The sequence below is a fragment of the Marmota flaviventris genome, chromosome 5 (assembly GCF_047511675.1).
Source record: "Marmota flaviventris isolate mMarFla1 chromosome 5, mMarFla1.hap1, whole genome shotgun sequence".
Classification (NCBI taxonomy): domain Eukaryota; kingdom Metazoa; phylum Chordata; class Mammalia; order Rodentia; family Sciuridae; genus Marmota; species Marmota flaviventris.
Genome location: NC_092502.1, coordinates 107,678,144 through 107,684,480, shown reverse-complemented (window position 1 = coordinate 107,684,480; position 6,337 = coordinate 107,678,144).

Sequence of the window (6,337 nt, the reverse complement as noted above, 5' to 3'; positions counted from 1 at the left end):
TGGTGAAATCTTGAACAGGTGTCTAAAACAGTTCTACATGCAATTAATAAACAGAATGAGCTATAACATCCAATCAATGTATATGGAAGAATCTGCTTCTTACACACATTGAATGTTCTGCCAGGGCCCACACATAAAGTGATCCCAATAAATAACTCCTAGAGCGTTGCTAAACCCAGAAGCAATTTTTTTTTTTAATTTGGGAGTCTAAGATGCTGTAATTCAAGGCAATTAGAAGGTCACTTAAAGAGCCTGCTTGTCCCTTGCTTTCTCCTAATACCAGGGCTAATGTTATTGGAAACCTGAAGGAATCTGGCTTAGATGGAGGCTTAGGGATAAATCCCTCACCTGGCAATCTGGTGCCTGATGATAACGCAAGAAACCTCATTAGAATAAAACTCTTGACTTCACTTTTATTTTATTAGTTTACTTTTGAGATGAAGTCTTGTTATGTTGCCCAGGCTGACCTCCAACTCCTGGGCTCCAAAGATCCTCCTACCTCAGCTTCCTCCTCCTGAGAGCTGGGACTGACTCGACTTTCAAATTTTGCCAAACAGAGAGGAACGAGGGCTCAGATTGTTTTTCCAGTCTGAGAAAGATTTCTTAATTTGCAGATGTGGACTGTCAGGCTGTTTGTTAAGATCGGAGTACAGTCCAACTCTCTGACCTACTTCTTAATGGCCTTGATTCTCATCAAATACAAACCAGGCCATTTGTTAACTTATTTTCCCTTGTTTGTGTCATTGGCTTTGACAGATTGTGGTCAACCTGGTGGTCAACAAAGACTTGCTGGGCCAGTTCTCTCTGAGGTCTGCTGGGCAGACTCTCTTCTTTACTGTCTCTGCAAACACTTCATGGGCCTTGTCTGGGCAGTGACTCAGAGAGGCAGCTGGGAAGGAAGAGCCTGCCAGGTGGTGGGAAAGAGACTGGAGGTCCTGGCTGGCCTGCAAACAGCCCATGAACCCCGAGGTGAGGAGAGCAAGACAGCCTTCCTGTCCTTCCTCTCAGCTTTGACCTGCAAGCCCAATGCTGCCCTCTCACCATGTGATTTTCCCTTCCAAGCTGTATTTAATGTTAATTTGCATCAGTTTGCAGCTGGATTGAAAAAGAAAGTGGATTCCTGGAAAAGGCGACATGGTGTATTTTGCCGTGGATAAGTCCTGAAGGCTGGATTCTGGCTTTCTGTAAACTGGGGGAAAAAAGGCAGATGTACAAGAAAAAAAATCATACAAAAAATAATACTAGTAATATTTTAAAGGACTCTTTTATAGTTTTCGAGACATTGAGGTGGGTGCTTTATATGTAAATTTTTGAGAACTTCATAGAATGTACAAACAAAGCTATTTTATTTATTTCTGCTACTCAGAAGAAGCAAGTTCTTCAATCTTGGGAGATAAGAGGACAGTACTGCTTTCCTAAGGGAAAGAATCAATTTTAAAAAATATAAATCAACTTTTTGGTGGTGATGGGTTATTGGCTACATAAACCATCCAACACTTCCTGCCTAGAGCCAACATACCCCTCCCTCTTGTGAAACCAAAGGGTAGAAAGACATGTCTTTCCCCACTCCCTAAAGAGGGGCACAAGGCAGGGGAGAGTGGGACAATTCCCCAGGAGTCCTGCTAAGAAAAGAGGGCATTTGAGTAGGTTCCAACAGTGGTGAAGCTTGAGCCTTATGTACCCAGCACTCTAGAGGGGTTGGAGCTTAGAAGGAAACTCTTCAGGGTTACATGTGGACATTGGACACCAAAAGCCATGGGTCCCCAAGGCCAGCTGAGTGTGTAGGGGTTGAGCCACCAGCAGGGCCACCTGTTGAAGATTGGGCTCCTGGATTGCCAGGTTAGACAGTAGGGAATCATAAAAGAAAGAAAAAAAAGATGAGAGAGAGAGAAAAAAAAAAGAGAGAGATTTTAAACTGCTCATAACATTGGTGAGTGAAGTGCTAGGCCAGGATTTTATCTTCTTTAGAAAAAAATAATTTTAAAAAGCCCATGATAGTTCAAAACAGACAAAACTAAAGCCCTACATTTAGGAATCCACACATGGGTTATAAAACTATAAAGAAGAGCAAAGAAATAATGACCAGAAAAGCCAGGGGAGAGAGGGTGAAGTGGTGAGGAGTAGCTTATATCAGGAAAAAAATAAATGATTCCTGGCAGAATTCAAACTTTAAACACAAAATTAAGAATATTCTAGTAAGAGTATTTTCCAAATATTGCATGGGGGAAAATATGTACTTAGAAAATCATTTTTTAAAATCAGAAATTCAATTCCTATATTTTTATCTGCTAACCTGGAAATCCTACCTTTGAGGTAATGTCCATCATCTTATCTATCACTTCCCTCCGAAATACTTCAATAATAAATGTATTCATAACTCATGACAGATGAGCAATTGAGACTCAAAAGTCAAGTAACTTGAACAGGTTCACAGAGCTGGTAAGTAGTAGAATAAAGTTTCAACCAATGTCTATCAGATGCCAAAGCCTATGCTCCTTACCACTGAAAAATGCCTGTGTTTTGCAACAAAAACTGAAATAGCCCAAAATATACAGAAATCCACAGAAAACTTGCAAACATGATTATTCTTGGAGAATGGGGCTGTTGAGTTCATCTGACAATGTCAAACTGCTCAAAAGTAGTTTTATAAAAGAGAATAGAGGTATATTTGTCAGTTTCATGTTACTATAATAAAATGCTTGAGATAATTCACTTTTAAAAAAGGTTCATTTTCACTAATAGTTTTTGAGGTGTCAGTCAAGATGGGGTGGACCTATTGCTTTGGGCCTCTGGTGGCAAATAAGTGCAGAGTGTGTGTGGAGGAGCAAACTGCTTACCTCATGGTCAGGAAGTGGAGGGGAAAGAGACAAGTTGGGGTCCCCTTAGGGGGGCATACCTCAATGACCTAGGGGTCCCCAAGGAGCCACACCAAAAAATCCATAGCACCTCCCAATAGAGCCACTTGAGAAATAAGCCTTTAATACGTGGAACTTCAGGGGTCACTACCCATCTTTAAACCATAGCTCAAGGGCACCAACAGACATCAATACCAAGATGTTACACACACTGGTTTTATCTCACAAGGACTGTAAAGCAGTCATCATAAAAATGCATTGACAAGCAACAAAATCCATGCAAAGAGACATTGTAATCAACCTTCAGAAAACTAAAGAAAAAAGGCCAAAACACATGGAAAGCAGCATGAGAGAAATACAACATAACCTGCAGAGGAAAAAATCCACTCAAATGACAGTGGATTCCTCAACAGAAACCATGGAGGCCAGAAAGGAGTGACCCGGCATTTTTTAAGAGCTGAAAGAAAATAATTATCAGCTCTGAATTCTCTATCCTATGAAATTATCCTTCAGGAAGGGAGGTTCTCAATGAAGGCAAACCCAAGGAAACTTGTCACCTGCAGACCTACCTGCCCTAACAAATAACTAAGGGGTATCCTTGGCACAGAAAGGAAATGGTAGAAGAAGGAATTTTGGAACACCCGGAAGGAAGAAAGAACAAAGGAAAGAGTAAAAGAAAGAGTCAACACCCATAGATGTTCCTTCTATTCTTCGATTTTCTAAATTATGTTGGACAGTCAAAGTGAAAAGCATGGTGTGTCTGAAGTAGATTTCAGTGTATGTAGAGAAAACATCGAGACTGTAGTATTGTAAATTGCATGGGTGTGATGAGACGGGCACAAAGGGACTCAAAGGAAGATAAGGTTTCTGTATTTCATTCATACTAGTCACACGTTGATGCCAGCAGGACTCTGTGGTGGTTTGTGTCTTGATTGTGATAGTGGTCCCAGGAATCTGTACATGTGATAAAACAGAATAGAGCTACACACAGACATCAGGCCAAAGTCGGCATCATGGGCTTATTGCTATCTAGATGTAACACTGGGAGAAGGAAAACTCTCTGTGCATCTTCCTATAAATTTGAAATTATTTCAAAATTAAGGGAGAGAGAAAGAGAGAAGGAGACAGCGGGAGAGAGAGAGAGAGAGAGACAGAGACAGAGACAGAGACAGAGAGAGAATGAATGAATATGAATGAGTACAGAATGCTGTGGTTCTCATGCATTCCTTGATGTTTGGCTTCAGCGTATCTAGGTAAAGCCCAAGTAGCTTAAAGATGTCTGAGTCAAGTTCTGGCTGATAGAAACTACACTAATTGAATTGAGGAGTCTGTGGGTCAACCTGAAACAAGATGATCTTCTGTCTGGAACACATCCTGGTTTCCTGTGCCCTTTCAAAGGAATCAATATATTGATTTTCATTTACTAGCCATATGTGGCCAGAACATGGTTTATGTAGAAACGTTGTTTTCCCCAACAGATGGAAAAACAATGAGGCTAGTTAAGAGGTCTACAAAAGCAGTTTTCCTAGAGAGGAATAAATCACAGAGAGAAAAACTCTTCTTTGGAATTTCCTTCTCTTCTTTCTGGTTTGACCTCTGTGCCCTGCTGGTCTACCCCTGGCAACGGGATATGGAGCAACCCGGACATTTCCTAAGTCTTTTCAGCTCTACCTCCAAACCACATTCCAATTTTCTGTCTTCTCTTTATCCTTTGCTGTCTTCCTTGCCCGTACCACTTTCATCGCCCATATGGATTATGTCAATACTCTCTTCTTTGTCTTCTTTCTTCCATCTTGCCACTTTAAATTTCATTCTCCATATGGCAGCCCATGTGATAGTCTAATAATGTACATCGGATCACATCCCTTGTCTGCTTAGCATCTCTAGTAGCTCCAGTTGTACTTGAAATGAAACTTGCACATGTACCATGGCCTGAAGGATCCTGCCTGCCTGAGCTCCTGACCATTTCTCTGAGCTCATGTCAGTGACTTGTGCTTCAGGTACACCAGCCACTTTTCTGTTCCTTCATCATGCGAGCTATTTCACACCTCTAGGCTACACCCCTCTCCTTGGAATGGGCCTCCTGCTACTCTGTGCAGCTCCGTCTTATCTATTATATGGTGGTTGGAATGTCCCACATTGGATCGTTTCACACTGAAAAGCTTCTTTGCAGAAAGAAAAAAATCAAGAACATGAATAGAGAACCTACAGAATGGGAGAAAATCTTTGCCACCTGCACCTCAGATAGAGCATTAATTTCTAGCATATACAAAGAGCTAAAAAAACTTAACACCCCCTCAAAAAAACCAACCAAATAAACAACAAATAACCCAGAACATGGTTTATGTTAAAACCAACCAAATAAACAACAAACAAACAAATAACCCAGTCAATAAATGGGCAAAAGAATTGAACAGACACTTCACAGAAGAGGAAATACAAATGGTCAACAAATATATGAAAAAATGTTCAACATCACTAGCAATTGGAGAAATGCAAATTAAAACTTCACTGAGATTTCATTTCCCTCTAGTCAAAATGGCAATTATTAAGAATATAAGCCACAATAAGTGTTGGGGAGGATGTGAGAAAAAAAGTCCACTCATACATTGCTGGTGGGACTGCAAATTGGTGCAACCACTCTGAAAAGCAGTATGGAGATTTTTCAGAAAACTTGGAATGGAACCACCATTCCCTGGTTTATAATCCAAAGGACTTAAAATCAGCATACTACAGTGACAACAGCCACATCAATGTTTATAGCAGCTCAATTCACAGTAGCAAGCTATGGAACCAACCTAGGTACCCTTCAACAGATGAGTGCATAAAGAAAAGGTGGTGCATATGCACAATGGAATATTACTCAGACATAAAGAAGAATGGAATTATGGCATTTGCTGATAAATAGATCTGGAGACTATTATGCTAAGTGAAATAAGCCAATCCCCCCAAAACAAAGGCTAAATGTTCTCTCTGATGAACAGATGCTGACTTACAACAGGTGTTGGGGGTGGAGGTTCACTGAATTGGATAGGAGAAAGTGGGGTGCAGATAGGGGAGATGGGAATGGGAAAGACAGAATGAATCAGATATAACTTTCCTTGGATCATATATGAATACATTACTAGTGTAACTCTACAACATGTACAACCACCAGAATGGGAAGTTATACTCCATGTACTATGATACGTCAGAATAATGTTCTTCTGTCATGTATAACTAAAAGTAACAAAAAAGAAAGAAATATCCCACATCAGGATGCCTTCTTTGACACCTTTATAAAGCAGCCCTCATCTGTTATAAGTATCTATTTATTTTTTCATAGCATTTATCATACTTTCTGATTTTTCTATTTGTTTTCTTATTAATTTTCTGTCATTTCTCTAGAATTCAGGCTCCAGAAAGACAAGGATTTTGCCTTTCTATCCATTGCCAGAGCCCGAGTTCACTAAATACTTGTTGAATGAATGGATAGATGAATG